The sequence below is a fragment of the Manacus candei genome, unplaced genomic scaffold (assembly GCF_025592945.1).
Source record: "Manacus candei isolate 608988 ecotype Guabito, Panama unplaced genomic scaffold, ASM2559294v1 h1tg000022l, whole genome shotgun sequence".
NCBI classification, from domain to species: Eukaryota; Metazoa; Chordata; class Aves; order Passeriformes; family Pipridae; genus Manacus; species Manacus candei.
This window is the reverse complement of record NW_026138070.1, coordinates 3,502,498-3,519,077: the sequence shown is the minus strand read 5'-3', so window position 1 is coordinate 3,519,077 and position 16,580 is coordinate 3,502,498. Positions and strand designations below refer to the sequence as shown.

At 49.5% G+C, this 16,580-nt stretch overlaps 1 long non-coding RNA gene across 1 annotated transcript in view; it reads left to right on the top strand.

The window, feature by feature from the left end:
- Positions 1 to 16,580, top strand: part of LOC127470586 (uncharacterized) — a 53,698-nt gene that overhangs the window by 4,587 nt on the left and 32,531 nt on the right. The gene's annotated exons all lie outside the window — the stretch shown is intronic.

Sequence of the window (16,580 nt, the reverse complement as noted above, 5' to 3'; positions counted from 1 at the left end):
TGTTTGGATCCAGCCAGGAGGGCTGTGCTATTGCAGGAGCTTAGGGCTCAAAGCACGGGGGGAGTGGGAACAAGGTACTGCAGAAGGCCATGGAGGAAAATGATGGTTTTGTGGGGATGAGGTCCCCTCCTGAGGGCCAGGCATGTCACCCTGCTGCTTCAGGTGACCTGCATGGAGGACTGTAAGCCACAGCCTCTCTGAGCAGAAAGCTGGAACAAATGAAATGCTCATTTAGTGCCAGCACAAAATTGGAGGAATTCTGTTTGACGGACAGAGGTGGGTGAGTCTGATCAGCCCCCTCTGGGTCCCTGCAGCTGCAGCAGCCAAGCTCAAGCCTGTGCAGGTACATTACCCACAACTGCAGAGACTCTGCTGGGCTCTTGGACCGGGCTCAGCAGGAGCTGCAGAGGGGGGAGAGCGGCCGGCTGAGGGTGGGGTGTGACTCACTGATCTCTGCATTACCTTCACCCACGCACCCTTCCCTGCTGCTTCCAAGAGCAGACAGCACAAGGACCTGGATTTTTCTTATCGGCTCTCCCCCGCCCTAAGGGTGTTTTCTTTTAAATGGGAGCTGTGAAATGATCAGAACAGGCGGTGCTGTGATTTCACTCCAGATTAAAGACATTCGGAGCACAAGTGGGACAGGCAGAAGAGCCCCATGGGAAGCAGCATCTCCTCTGTTTGGGTGGTGGTGCAGGTGTGGCACAGCAGGGCTGACAGCAGTGAGGGCTGGGGCGGGTGTCTGAGTGGCACGGGCAGTGTCGGGAAACCAATTAAAGCTCATTTAAACTATTAGCATATCAGCAGGCAGGAATTCTTCCGACTGGATTGGTTTCACTAGGGGATTGGGGAATAGGGCCAGCGTTCATCTGGCAGCTCTTCTTTCAACACGCTCGTATTCATCACCTGCCCTGCCCGGGCATGGCTGGATCTGCTGGAGGAGAGCAGCAGAGGGGCTTGGTGTATCCCTGAGGAAGGGCATTCCCAGCATTTCACTGTGCAGCAGGAGCCGTGCAGGGACGAGCTCTCGGTTGGGAGCCCTGAAAACAAACAACAAAGCACCTCTGTTTTGGTCTGTGTGTTTGTCGAGTAGATGAAGGACGGGGAAGCTTTTTAAAAAATCCCAGTCCTCTTTTTCCCAACACATTCTCCAGGGTATATATTTATATTTAGTATCTACTTAGCGGAGGGGAGGGGAGGGCTGTCTGGGAACGGGGTTTGCTGAGAGAGGATGGGTTTGTAATCCAGACAGACTCAAAGACTAACTTAAATAGAGCATTAATGGAAGAGGGAAAGCTTTGAGACTGCAGCTTTCTATTTTGGCAAAAAAAATAGGAGCTGTCTGTGCGTGCTGGCTGCTGCTGGAGTGCAGGGGGGCTGGTCCCTGCATGGAGCTGTCATTTCTGTGCACACAGGAGCTCTTGAGGGCATTCGTGCTGGTTGGGGGGATTTGGGGGTCAAGTCCTAAAGAGGTCAGGAAGAGAGTGAGTGGGGCTGGCTTACCCCATGTGTGTGTGTGCACCGTGCTGGAATGAGCAGTGATGCTGCCAGCTTTGGGGCTCCCTTGCCTTTCTCCAGACACAGCTGAAAGCAGCCTGGCCTGGTGGCCTGCAAGCCACTGCTGGACACATCTGGGAAAGACCCTGTGGCTTTGTCTTTCTTCCCAGGTGGAAACTGGGGCTCTGAAGCACTGCTGAGCAGTGCCTCTCCCTGCTGCCTGACTGTCTTCCTGCTGGCTCTGCTGAGCTCCCATTACCTCGCTCCTGTAACTGTCTTTTCCCTTAAAATCGTACTGAAATTGGAAAACCCAGGGCTGAAAGATTTGCTGGACATCAGACTGCAGCTGAAATCATTACGCTCCCTTCTTTTGTTCTTGTCAAGGTCACTGTGCATCTGGAGATTTTATTTCTGACTGTTCAGTAAAGATGAGTGCTGGGACCAAGCAATTCCTGTGCAGTGGATCCATGCCCAGGGACTGTCTGGGACCAAGCTGTGGGTTCCTCAGGTGTATTTGCTCTTTGGGTCAGTCAAACCCCTGATTTCTTTGCACTGGTTATTTTTGTGGGTAAATATCAATATTTGAAAATTACAGCCCTGTTGCCTGGTTACCATGGGGTAGAGAAATCACATGGACTTGATTTCTGTGGGTGGCTGTGGATGGTGTGTGAGCAGTGCCCAAGCAGCTGTCTGGGGTAGGAAGGAAGTTCAGGACCTGGAGAATGGCATGGGACATGAAGGATGCAGATCCAACTGGAGTCAGAGATTGAAACAGGAGTTAAGTGATGAGATACTTAACTTTTGTGGAGCTGGGTACATGGAATAACAAGAAAATAATCTGAAGAAGGTCTCTGCCCTCCTGCACTAGGAATAGGCAGGAAAAGTTAGTCTCCAATGCCACCATATCAGCAAGGAAATCACACTGTGGTCCCTGGACACAGGCTCTGACAACCATTTCCTGCAAATGCTTTGGCCAGCGAGTCAGTCACTCAAATATTTGCTGAGAGGTGGGTTCCCAGCTCAGCCTGTGCCTGGCTGAGCCCTTGCCAAGGAGGCACGAGGATGATGGGAGAGGTGACCTGGGCTGCTGTTGGTTTCTGCACTCGGAGGAATTTTGCTTCTGAAAAATGCAAATGTGGTTGGAACCAATTTTGTTCACGAACGTGAACAGACACTCAAAGGACCTTTTTTTCAATCTCCCTATGACTTCTCCTTCTCTAATTGCTAGGATGAATGCATAAACCCTTATACTGAAGTGCTCACAAGAGCTGGTTTACTCATTTTACTCTATTTCTTGGCATAAAAGTTGTCTTATTAAGCAGGTTTTAATGTTTGCTCACCAAGAGACATGGATTATAAAGCTTTAGGAATAACTTGCATCTGGAAAAGCCAATTAATAAAACAAAAATTCTGATGTCATTTTCTCATAAATTAACAATTTATAGGTAATTTACAGTGCTCATGTCATTAGGCAAATGGACTTTAAATTGATTTCAAATTAGTGGGTTAATGATTTCCCACAGGTGCCATTCCAAGGGGCAGCACTTGCAGGGTGTTTCTTCGATGAAGGGGTAGGTGTGCAGGAGTAATTGAGGCAGTAATTGGAGTGGTGGTCACATTCACGTGCAGTATTGATCTGCAGAAAATGTGCTGACTGTCTCCATCACTGTGGCAAAGAGGGGGCAGGAAAGGACTCTGGGAAAGACTGCAGTCTTTGCATATTCCTCCTCTCATGACTTCCTTTTGGTACATGTTTAACTCCAGGTGGAACGCTGAGGAAGCCGATTGATTTGGTCTTGTTAAATAACCTCGGAGTTCATAGTGCTGGAAAAAGATATTCAGCCTAGCTCTAATTATAGTTGTAAGGGAGCAATATGTCCCCAGATTGATTAAAATTGGGGTGATGATTGCGTGGAACCCGAGCCCAGCCTGAGGAGGAGGTGCAGTGCTCCTGTCACTGCTGCACCGAGCAGGCTCTGTGCTGCAAGCCCAGCCCAGGAGCCAGAATCCAGCCTGGCCACCACTCTGGTGTCAGCTTCGTCTCTGTGGGACTTTTTTACTCCTTGTTTTTGTTCTTCTGTCATTTCATCGTGCCTGCAAAGGCTGTGAGTACTTTAAGGGACAGCCCGACCCGGCTCGTGTGTGTTGGCACAGGGAGCAAAGGTTGGAGCCCTGAGGTACCAGCAGAAGGTCAGGGATTGACAGCCCACCTTGGGCAGTGCTTGGTTGCCAGGAGGTCCAGACTGGAGTCATATTGGAGCAACTCCACTGGCTTGGGTAGCATTTCTGGAGGCTTGTGCTGGCATTAATAATTTGATTACCTGGGCTTTTTGTGTCGCTTCACCCAAATGCATGAGGCATAAGAAATGGTAATGAGCTCCCCCAGGGATGAGGAGCTATCATCCCTACCCCACCTGAGTACCTGGGGTGAGGAGGGAGGGAGAGGTGCCCACCTGAGGCCAGGAGAGGGAAGAAGGGGCTTCCCTCCCATGGCTGGGGTGCAGCTTTCCACAAGCCCCACGTCGTGCAGGTTTGGAGGCTGTGGAGGCAGGAGGGTGCTGTGCAGAGAACACCATCCAAACTGGCACCACCCTGAGCAGTGCCCTGGGCATTGTCAGTCAGTGCCACAGCTGGGCAGGCAGGGAGCTGGGCAGGATTATGCTCTGAGCACAAGGGGCAGTGACTCGTGAATGGGAGGGCCGTGGAGATGGATTTTGTTGGCAGTGCATGTTTGTGGAGCGCAGTCTCCCTGTGGCTGGCTGTTTACACAAACTCGAGTGCCTTCCCAGCTTTGTACTGCAAAAAATGAAATTCCTCCTGCATTAAAAATTTATGTTGGGCGAAAAGATCAGAGTGTGGAAGCTTGGTGAGAATATTCCCCCTCCCTGCACCACACATACCTCATTTAGGGGTAGCTTTCCTGTGAATGCCAGCTGATGACTCAAATCATGCAAGCTAAGGTTATAATTACCTTCCATCAAGGCTCTTTAGGAAGTGGAAATGTGCCCTTAAATATTGGGTGATCCCTATCAAGATGAAATTTATACCAACCGAGAAGTTATTACATCCCTTAGCATCACCTGTGCTTCCAGAGGTGTTGAAAAGAACCCAGAGAGAGATTTATGAGAAAGCATCTTTCCACAATATGTTATTTTGGATTCAAGGACACTGAAATTATGTCGTTTATTGCACAGAGCTACTTGTGTCAGTACACAATTCAGCTCATAATTATAGCCTTTCATCTTATTAGCATATGGAAGAGTTTATATAAGTTTTATCCAAACATTTTTTAATTCATTAGGTGTTCTCCTTCTATCTGCTGTGCCCTGGGGCTGAGAAACACTCTGCACTTGTTTTTTATGGAAATTAGACCTTAAAGATGCACATAAATCTGTAGACATGCTTCTACCATTTAAAAATGATGCCTTAAGATGCATACAATGAAGGGAATAAGGATTTAAATCCCCAGCCCTGTAGAATACACTTTATTTTGTATATATTTTGCAGGGAAGCAGGTACAGCAGCACATCTTGAGAGGAGTTTGGGAAGACAAGGGGGAATGAGGGGTGGGAAAGGAAAGGGGAAGTGGGCTGATGGTGATAGTGGGGGTGAGCAGCAGCTTGAGGTAAAGACTGAAAACTGGGCAGGGATGGGATGGTGGCAAAAGAGGACCAGGCTGGCAAGACTCTGGGGTGAGGTTTTTTTTGGTATCACAGCATATGTGGTTTTCCTGATATTGCCACCACAGAGTGCTGTGTGTTCTGCATGGGGCAGGAGGGGTGCAGGACTCAGCACAGGCTTGGTGCTGCTGCTGGAGGAGTCTGTCACAAGCCAGGAGCAGTGGTGATGCCCTCGAGGTGTGGAGGGAGCCCCGACCCTCCTTGCAGTTGGTGCCAACTGTCTCTGGTGGTGCCTTGTGACTCCAGGTTTTCTGTGCCCAGACAGGGCTCAGCCTCTCCTGTACAAAATCCCTTTTTCCCATCAAATCCCATGCTGTTTATGTGATTCTTGCCTTTGGCTGCACACTCTCAGTCTGGAGGAGCCATGACCTGAAGGGACCATCTGTTTCTGTGGGTGCAGCCTGCTGGCAGGGGCTGGGAACAAGGGCTCCAGCTCCATATCCTGCTGTTCCATGTGCCTCCTTGCTTGGTACTTGGAAGGAAAGAAAAAAAACCCAACCCCAAAAAAGCTGTGGTGGAACCAGCCTGATAACTCCTCCCTGCAGATGGAGGCTGGGAATTGTGACTTGTTTCCTCCCTGCACTGGAAACTCTTCCCTCAGTCACAGGAGGGACCTGGCAGGCAGCACTTGGGGGTGATGGACCTGGGAGCACCTGGCTTCAGGAGGGCTGATAACAGGCTGTTTCTAGGGGTCAGAACTCCAGTCATCACCTTCAGAGTCTCACAGAAAGGCTTTGGGTCTAGACCCACAAAAGCACTGAGGAACCCCAAGAGGAGTTTGATGCTTTAGCTGGGGACAGGCTGTGAATGAAAGCCCCTGGCCCGAGGTGTTATCTGTAAGGATCTGTCACTTGCTCAGTGAGAGTGGGAGATAAAACCTCTGATTAATGCCTCCAGGGAGTTCCTGCAATATTGTTTTGCAAGAAATTGTCATTTAACATTAAGGTAAATACCTTGCAGCTGTAAATTAGGAAGCCTTTTCCCTCCCATCCTTTTGCAAACGGCCTCTTGGCTTGCCAAGCTCTCCAGCCAAAAAGTTAAAACTGCCTTTTTGACCTGCCAGTGCTGCAGCCAACCTGCTGGAACCCCTGAGCAGTGTGTGGTCACCTCACCAGGTGGGGTCCTGGGCAGAGCAGCTCCCTGCTGGAATGGCTGGGAGTGGGGAATGGCTGAGAATGGCTGGAATGGGGCAGAGAGGGGGAAATGGAAAGCAAACTTGGCACTTATGCATGGTTTGCCCCTTGGAGGAGGAGGAAGATGCTGGTTAGTTGGTGCTGAGTGGCTGGGTATGTAAACGAGTTCACTTCCAGTAGAGATCTTGGCTACATGAAAAATCCAGGCTCATATCTTAATACCTGTGTTTCCCCTGGAGAAGTTTCCCCCCTAAGCTTCTAAGGTAATAATTCCTTACCAGACTCTGGTGACTTTTACTTAAGAAAGGATGGGGGAGACACCACTCCTAATGTCTTTCCTTTGTGTCTGAATTATGTGAAGTCTTTTAATTACTACTGCCTCTGGAAAGTTTAGCTTCTAGCTTTCCTTGGTCCTTTTTGCCTCATCTGCTTCTTGCTGATGTAACCAAGGTGATGGGGTAGCCAGAACCTGCAACCCAATCCTTCCCACCACTCTGTGTGGTGGAAATCAGATGGTTTTGGGGTGGTCAGTGCATCACTGCAGGTGTGCCCCGTGCCCCTGTGAAGGTGGTGGCAGTTTCAACAGCATCTCCCTTTTCCAGCAGTCCCCAGAAAGCCACAGTGTGCCTTGTTCTGGCTCCTTCACAGCAGTGCAAACAATTACCACTGCGTGAAAGCCACGGCTGCCCGTGCTCTAACAGCATTGCAAATTACACTCATAAATTCAGAGTGCAGCTAATTGTTGTTTTATGGAGTAGATGTTCTTCAGGAAAAAAAAAAAATTAATCTGTAAACACTCTGATGCCCTGCTGAGCAGAGGGCTATTTATCTTGGGTGAGGAATGGCCTTCCAAAGGGATGTAAGGTGGATCACAGGCTTTTCAAGGGCAGTCATGTTTCCCTGGTGTGGTTCTGGGCAAGGGTGATCTGCAAGAGGTTTTTTTTTTTTAATGTGGGGATTCACCTGCTGCTGGAGTGATGTGCCTTGTGATTATGGTATTATTGCTGCTTCTGGCCTGGCTGAGATCAGGGCTCCCCTGTGCCACCCACTGCCCTTGGGAAGGGGAGGGATGCAGTTGGTTTGAAGGATTACACTCCAAGTGGATGTGACTGGCAGGGGACAGAGGCATCGACCTCACTGTGCAGGGGAAGGGAGATGCTGGGCAGGCTCTGTTTGTTTGCCAAGGTACTGTTGTGTGGTATTTGTCACCATAAGGAGGTGCCATGAGAAGGCTTCTGCCCTTCATCTATCTTAAACCTGTCCTGAGGATTGATGGGAGAGCCAGGAATGAGCTGCTCTGGAGACTTGGCCCAGAGCCCTGACCTGGAGTGGCCTCATCCTGCACCTGGGGAAATCAGTGGGGAAGGAGCCCCCTGTTTGCCTGGGAGCCAGCCACGCTTCCACCACTGGAATGACCCCCCTTAGGTTTCAGCTCCCCACCTTCAGACCTTGGCACTGGTAGATCAGCCAAAACCTGCCAGTTCTTTTGGTGACAGACCCACCCTCAGGCAGTGGCCCCTGTCCTGCCAGTACCATGCTCTGTGTGCAAATGTAGCCCTTTAAAAGGCCACTTTGCTGCCTTAAGTGCTATAATTTTCCTGAGTCTTCCTCTCTATTCCTAATTGGATCTTCTATACTCAATTTTCTTCATCTGTGGAAATGTTATAAGGGTGAGGTTTCAGCGCTTTCTCTTACAGTAGTTTATTTTACTTTAATTCTGGTCTCAGTGTGCAGTGACTTGGCAGGATATGTGACTTGCCAGGAGGCAGAGAGTGGGAGGCTTTATAAATAAAAACCCTGCATCTGTTCCATCCCTCTTCACAACCTGGGGCTGATCTTTGTTGCACCAGGGCAAACCTGGAAGCTTTTCACTAAAATTTAGGGTGGCACCAGCATGGTGGGGGTGTAACAGAGATGAGAATCTGAGTGTGTGTGAATTTTCAAGGCTGTGGCTTTCAGTGCTCTAAAGACCTAATGTATATGTATTTTAATAACTGTAACCTTCACAGCAAATGCAGTTTCTGCTGAATGGGCAGAATGTAAACCTGCAGTATAATAGCTGGAAAGGTTGTTTGTGGTAGATCTTGATAGGCTGTTTGGACTGAGCTTTGCCTTGCTCCAGGAGGCTCTAGTGAGACCTGGGAAGGGAATGATGTGCTAATTGAGAATTCAACAAATAACAGCTTTTAAAAGGTTCTTGTTTGGTAGAGTAAGACACCTCTAAAAACACACTTTTACTGCTTAGAAGCTGAGTGGACTGTAATTACAGGCAATAACAATGCACTGAGCTTTGCAAATGCTCTGTATAATCAAAATGCTTTTCTCCCTTCCTTGTAGTGCTGAGGTGAAGCAGGCAAGGACAGGAAGTTTTCCCTTTCAGTGCATGGAGAGGGAGCTGTGCTGAAAGTGCTGTCTCTTGTCGAGGTCCAGCTCCAGAAAAGGACTTGGATGCTGTGAAGAGCTTTGGGGGGTAACAGCCAAGACTGGCCTACAACGAGTGCTACAGTGAATGGTGGTGGAAAACCAGTCTGAGACCCCAAGTGGGAATCAGACCCTCAAGCCCACAACCTGCTTTGTGGGGCTCTGTGTGGCCTGGGGGGCTCAGGCTGTAACACTGCTCCTTTAAAGGGGAAGAACTTTGCAGCCTGTGGGAAGTGAGCAAAAGCATTTGCAATGCAAGGGTTTGAGCCAGGCTTCCATGTGAACAATGTGCCTTTTCCCTTCTGTGGTGTGGAGGCTTGTCTGGAGTGTCCCCTTGGCTGACAGCCCTGGAAGAGCTGTGGTGACCTCTCCTAGGAGGGGACAGGGAAGGTCTTCCCAGGAGCTGTAGTGGTGTCTCACTGCTGCTGCTGGAGGAGCAGGGGCCAAGAGGGGTGACAACAGTAGTGGAGCACACGAGTGTTTTCAGAGTGTGGGCTTGGCTCTTGGCTGTGCTGCTGGAGGACCTGGGGCCTGACCTGCTCTCCGAGGAGCTAAGCTGGAGCTCCTCATCTCTGCTGCTGAATCCAGGGTTGCTCTGACACGGGGTGAAGGAGGCAAAGGCTTCAATCTGCTGTGGTTGCCAGGCTGGAGCATTTGTGCATGTTAACTGTGAAAACTGTGGTGCTGGCTCTTGGCTATTGGTCAGAGCGACCTGAAGGGGGAAAAAATCATCTGCTCCAATGCCAGCCATTGTTTAAAGGAGTCAGTTTTTGCTCCTGCTCTGAAGGTGATCTTACTCTAAATGCTGAGTGTCACAGTGAACATGCTCAGCTAAGTTTGTGTATGGCCCCTCTTCCTGCTGTACTGGAGCCCCTCAGACCTCCCCTGCTAACCCTAACCCTAACCCTGCAGCTGAAATGTCTCAGCTGTAACCTATTTTGCTTTCCTGGCAGAAGTTTTCTAGTATAGCACAAGGCTTTGCAAGGAGTGTGTGGGTGAATGTGAGAAAAGCCAGCAAGGTGTTCAAATTCAAGTAGGTCAGAAGTGGGAAAGAGAATTTCACAGGAAACACTGAGACGTATTTTAAGAGAATTTGTTCCAAACGGAAGCCAAATCACCTTTTATTTTCTTTGAAACTCAGGTTTTCTGGAATTGAAATAAATCCCTTCCACCTTGCAAATAATCACTCAAACCTTCAATTAAATCAAAACCTTTATCTTCAGTGGGTTGGGTGGGAGCTGTTCCAAACCCGTGCGGTTCAAGCTCACTTCTAAATAGCAACGCACGTGATCGCTCAGCAGAGCATTCGAAAAGTTACTCGCGTTTAATTTGCATTTCAGCCCCGCTGCCCTCAGCAGCTAAGAAGGAATGCAAGTCAATCATTTCAGGAACGAGTGCCGTGCTGTGTCCTTGGTAATGGTGCAGCCAGCCTGGCATTCATCCCCAATGCCACGCTGCTTCCAAACACACGGCACGTGGCCCGGGTGCTTTCTGAGCCGCAGCCCAATGTACAAACCCCTCGGCGAAGTTTATCTGCGGGAACAAAAGGCTCTTTTTCCATCCACTGTCACTGCAGCTGCTGCGTGGGAGTGTTACAGTGGTGCGGGGAGAGGGAGGGAGGGAGGGAGGGGGAATGTGCTTCTCTGTGATCGCGGGATTGAATTCTTCCTGTGTGTTTATGTAGCAAGTGTCATTTTCTTTGCACAAAAGGGAAGGTTCAAGAAATAAGAGGTTTAACTGAAGTCATCAATACAAAAGAAATGCCTCGGGTGGTACCACTGTAAACAAATTAGGCTGGATGTCTGTCTAAACAACCCATAGCTCGCAGGCAAGTAAATAAAACTCGCTGAGGATGTGACATTTCTTCAAGGGGAGCTGAACGTTTTGATTTACCTTCACTAAGGAGCAGAACGTGCTTGCCCCAGCCCTGAACTTTTCTGGCTCCAGCCTGTTCATGTGAGCACAGAGCTCACTGGTTCCTGGGAAAAGGGACTTGGCTGGAGCTGGCTGGTGATGGGGCTGCTGTTCAAGTTGCTGCAGAGCTGGTTCTGCTTCTGCCCGGCTCCTTCCACCCGTGTGCACCCTTCCTGAGGCCTCCCAGGTTCTGGCAAGTTCCCGGGGATGCTGTGGCACTGCAGGCAGTTTGCAGTGCAGGGGTGTGTCGCCTCTGTCCGGTCTGTCTGCAGAGGGGAGCAGCTGTGGGTGATGCTGAACATCAGCACAGGGGTGTGATGTGCCCAGCAGGGCGGTGGGAGTGAGGCACAGGCAGGCACAGGAGGTGGAGAGCTGCAAACCATGTGCTGGGAACCCCGGACTGGATTCCTCCTTGGCAGCACTCTGGTCACCTTGTGGAAGAAGCTTTTGGCTGAGTATCTGGGAATGCAGACGTGAACAGGATTGTCAGGGCACTGTCTGCCCCCTCCACGGAGCAGGGCTTGGCAAGTGCAGGGAAAACACCAAGAGCCTCCTTGACATTTCCTTGTCGCCCCTTCTCACCACCCAAGCTGCTGGTTTATGGCTGTGAGCAGCAGGAAACATGGGAACTATTTCTCCTTTGACATTTAAATTACAGGCAACATTTCCAATTAAATTTCCCCCTTTTTTACTAGATGTTGGTTCAGATATATTAGCCTCTTTATTTTATTAGGGTTATTATCTGTTGTGGAGGCTGCAAGCGGTGCAGAATTTGCTGACATTTTTGCAGAAAGACTTTGGAAGGCATTGTCTGCTCTTAACCTTTGGGAATGTGTGGGGCTCTGCTGCTGGGCATTTGCCAAAGCCGTGGCTGTCTTAAAATCTCTGCAAAGGATCTGCAACTCCAGCAAATCCAGCACTGCTGAGAGTCCCAGGGCATCTCTAACTACCTACCCTTTGCCTGCAGCCTGTAGGTTCTCTGCCCAGGTAGAAGGTGGTGTGGCCTTTGAGAAGGATGCACAGGGAGAACCCAGACTCGCCCCTGGAATTGTCTCCCTGAAAGGCACAGAGCTGAGCCCGGATATTTCCTGGTGCTTTAGCTCCTCATGTGTTTCGTTCTGCTGGCCAGATAAAGGTTTCCTTGTCGTGAGGAGAGATGTTCTTTGCCAGGGCTCTTAATCTCTGAGGTTGGGCAGATAAACCCCCAGGCCTGGAAAGGCAGGAGAGGAGGAGGATGTGGCTGGTCAGGCAGGGGGAAGGAGGCAGAAGAAAGAGCAGTGGGAGGGAAGTGGGGAGGGAGAGAGAGGTTAGGAGAGGGTAAGTCATGTCACATTTTTCGTTTGTGTTACTTGTCCTGTTCTCCCAAGCTGTTGTGAATTAGAGCAAACTGAGTCAGCAGGAACTTGGTCTCCCAGCAGAAGCATGAAAAGATGGTGTACAGGGATTTAGACATGATTTTTTTTTTAAAGTAATTTTATTTTCCAGTGCACTGTAGCCGGGGTTTAGCTTGGAATAGCTTTATTGAGAGACCTGCAAGGCAGTTGTAGCATTACCCAGAGTGAGCAGGAGCTGCTGTGTGGCTGTGTCAGGCTTTACAAGTATGTTGGAGGGATTTTGCTTTGTGCAGAGCTGTGTAGTTAAATCCTCTTCAGCTGCTTTGACTGGTGCTGCTCCTGTAAGTGACTTTCTGTGCTCCTGGTGTGATAGGGGAGAATGTCCTTTGGCTCCCAGGCTGTTGAGGGCTGACACAGCTGCCTTTGCAGGTTATTCTGAAGGCATTTGGGCTGCAGGATGAAGTGGCCTTGCAGCCTCTTACCCGGTGGTGGTGGTGGTGGTCTGGATCTGAACTGGAAGAGCTGGTTTCCAGTCCCTGGCAGGTCCAGGGGCTGTGGGCTGGGTGGGTCCCTGGGAAGATGCCTTTGGAGGCCCCTCACCCACACTCACTCCTGACTGACACGGGATGAGGAGTAACTGAGAGGAGCTCTGCTCCCTGAGCAGGGCACGGGGCTGACTGAACAGGAGAAGTTTGGGGCTCGAGATGTGCAGCAGGAATGAAATGCAATTTGTGAGGGCACAGATTTAAATGCATCGGTTCATTTATAAAATCAACTTCTCCAGGCTACATAGCTTTTTGATGTCTCACCAGTATTTAATTGTCTTAACTTGGTCTTAATGGAATTATTAGGTTTTTTATCTCTGTAGATCTTGATTTATTTCCCAGCTCTCAGTCTATTGGCCTGTGGCAACACTTCTGCTTAGCTTTGATTTGTAGGGGTGGGGGGGAAGTTATTAGACCAGCAAGTTTGTTCTGCATTGGCAAAGGGGACAGTTCTTAACCAAATCATATATGTTTTGTGATGTAGGTTAAGTGAAGCTGTGGCAATACTTACCACACTGGATGCACTGGATATTACCTTGATGAATTAATTATTCTTCTTTACCATCTTGGAATGGCCTTGTGTCCCTCCACATTGCATTTCTGAGTCTGAGGGAAAAAATCTTTTCCAGTCAGAGCCGTGAAATGAAGTTTTGAACCAAAGCTGGTGACTGGAGTCACCCCTCCAGGGTGAAGTGAGGCAGAAAGATAAATATTTTAAGTTTCAGAATTGGTGTTTTTCTGAAACGCTTAAGTATGTTTTGAAACAAAGTCTTTGTTTTTGTTTGGTTTGAAACAAACCCACTTTTTCTGGACTTGAACCAAGATGAAATTTCACTTTTCACATCTTTCTTGGTCAATTACTAAGCTAAAGCAAACAAAGGAATGAACTCAGTGAATCGAGTCCTTCCCCAGGCTGCCAAGGCTTTGGCTGAGAAAGGAGAGATTGGCCCCATATCCTTGGGGATCCTGGTTTTTAGAGGAGAAGGTGGCCAGCAGCAGACCGGGGGAGGCATCTTGGGACACCAGTGGATTTAGCTCGTAATAACAGCTGGGTCAGTGACAGCTCTGTCTGTGGCTGATAAGTAAAAGAACAAGCTCAGAACTGCAGGTCAAGAAACAGCAGCTGTCATTACCCTCGAAGCCCTGATAACATAATCCTTTAATAATTCCAACATAACACCAGCAGCTGAGGGCAGGGAGGGGACAGCTGGAAAACCTGGCCCTGCTGTTGGCGTGGACTGACTTGGGAGAGGAGGGTGTGTGCCCAGGTGTTGGGGGCACAGCGAGGTGAGGGTGGGTGTCTCTGAGCACAGGAGGTGGCTTTGCTAGGAAGGATGCTCTGCTTCAGGCCCAGATGAATTTTTGGGTTTTTTTCCTAAATTTTCTTTTTGCTGTTGTTTTTAACTTTCGCGAAGGGAGCAGTGGGACCTGTGCTCCTGTTTGTGCCCTGAACTAATGCTGCAGATCCCTGCTAGGAGGAGGAATCCCCTTTGGGGCTGGGAATCCTCATGCTTGAAGATGCTGGGACGACAGGGCTGTGATCAGCCTCTGCAGAGGAGGTCCATGTCCTCAGGCTGTGCAGCTCTTCAGAACTGGGGAGTGCACTGAAAATAATACAAGAAGTATTGGCTCTTACTGGATATGATGTCCCTCTGCCCCCACTTAAGAAAATATTGCCCTCCAGATTCAATCCTGTAGCCCATTATTCATGAGGTCATTACTGTTTAATTTAATCACCAAATGTCAGCTGAATCCCATTTATTCTGCCAGCTCGCTTGAGATTTACCTATTTATTTTACATTTCAAATGAATTGCTCATTATTCTGTCATTCCGGGATTTTATTCTGTAATTTATTTTGTGGGCCCTGACAAGTTGAAAATGAGCCCTGGTTCTCTCCTGTCTTGCATGTTAATTGTCAGGTCCATGGTTCAACTGTCTGCTTGCAGGACCGAGGGACCTGACCCAGTATTCAGGGAGGGAGGGGAGCCAGGCTGTGTAATCCCACAGCTGCTGTTGCTGATTCAACTGTGACAAGAAGGAAATACTTTTTCTCTTTTCTCCCTCCCACGCCTCTTGGGTCGCTGTCAAAGGACAAATTACCCCGTGCCACTTGCTGCTGAGATACATCACAGAGCTGTGTGGTGTCCCTTGTGGGGTGTGGGTGTGTGGTTGGAGTCCTGAGAGCAAAGGCTGTAAAACAGAGCTGCTGGACAGAACACACTGTTTGGGGGATAAATCAGCCCTCTGTTTTAATGGGGTTAGGATGAAATGGCCCTCGGTGAGGCACTGTCCTTACATTGCCTATTTCTAGCTCCGATTTTCTCTTCTTTTGCACTTGTTTGTCCTGTGCTGGACAAGACAGACCAGTGCTCTGTTCCAGGGATGATGTCCCGAGGTGTCCCTTCACCTGGGTGAGCTCTTGCTGTCCCCTGTGGGTCCAGGGGGCTGAGCTCACAGACAGGTTGTTGTGCCTGTGTGTTTGCCTGGCTGCCACCATCCCCATGTGTGATCTGAGCCCTGTCCAGCCTCTTTCTCTTTCCTTTTGCAGAGCCCACAATATTATGGAAAACCAATTTTCTGTCAGGATTAGTTCTTTATCTGCCAGTTGAGCGCTCTGTGCTTTTTCTCAGCTGCTGAGACCCCTGGGCCCTGCAATTTGCCCCTTTATTATCCAGTTGAAGAGCAGCTCTTCTGTGCCGGAGAGGAGACTTGTTAAGGAAATTCATGAAAGGCCAAGGACACTGGCAGGCACTAGAAAGAGCAAGAGGAGGAATTCTGAGGGTAGGAAGAGGGATTTCAATCTTCAGGGCTCGTTTTTTGGTGGAATACAAACCGAGCATGCTCTCAGCTCAATTTGAGCAAAAAAAAAAAAGATCAGCTGGGTTTGTCTTTGATGCTTTCCCTGTCTCTGACACAAATCCAAAGCACCTCATTGATTTTCTGCTTTGCCCAGCCCTTATCAGCAGTATGAGGTTACTCCTGTTTGCTGGGCTTGAGTTACTGCCTGCTGCTCCTGGTGAGATTCCCTGGCAGGTGTGAGAGTTGGATGGAGCAAACCTGCTCGGCTGTTTTTCTGAGATCTTCTTGGACACTGTATTTTCCCACCCTACTCAGCCCAGGCGATTAAGGGCGTGTTTTGGAAGTCAGTCTTTTGTAGGACTGGGAAAAATCTTTCATGGATCTGCCTCGCTGTCTCTGGGGAGTGGGAGCTTGGTCTGGCCCTGTTGAGGAACCCCATGTGCTGTTTGCCAAACTGTGCTCCCTTGTCTGCATGTCCCCACTTCTCTGTCTTGTCTGACATTCCAGCATCCAGGGCAGTGGCTAATGGATGTTATGGGGTGCTACTCTGTGTGCTGGGAGGAACAGGGTCTTTTGGACATGGCTCCACTGTGAGCAATTGCAAAAGCACCTGAAACATTAGCAACTCACTCGGCTGCTGCTCCCTGGGCCTCCTTCCTCTTCCTGCTCTCTGGTTTGATCTTCTGTGCCCTCACTGAGGTTGAAACCTCCCAGCTGATGGAGAAGGATTTGCCTGGTTTGCACTTGCTCATTGCAGAGAGGAAAGGGGTGGCCAAGTGCTCAGTACTCGTTCTGGTGAACAATGGCTCATAAAGTGTAATTTTCCATGCGGATGTCAGGCGGGTTTATTTCTGGGTACTTAAGTACTCTTGACTTGGCCCTAACCGAATTTGTGTCCTAGTATTTTTCTTAATTAGGCTCTCTGATTCCTCTGTGCCAGTGTTTAATTGGAGAGTAATTGGGAAAAGCAGTGGTATGCATCCTGCTAGAGGAAATGGATCATCTGCCTGTCTCCTCCACGTTCCTGGCAGGCTCTCGGGAGGGGCCTAGTTAAATTTTGGCCTGTGACACCCCCCCCTTGCAAGGTCATAGTCTCCTCTGCTTCCCCCTCCGCTGCCTTGCTGACACCAGGGAGGATTGCTGAGCCCTGGAGCAGCAGGGTGGCTGTGCTGAGAGATGTGATGGGCTGAGCAGGCTCTCCCATGGGTGTCCCTGCTGTCCCTGCTCTCTGGGGTGTGATGCAGAGGAGTGTCAGA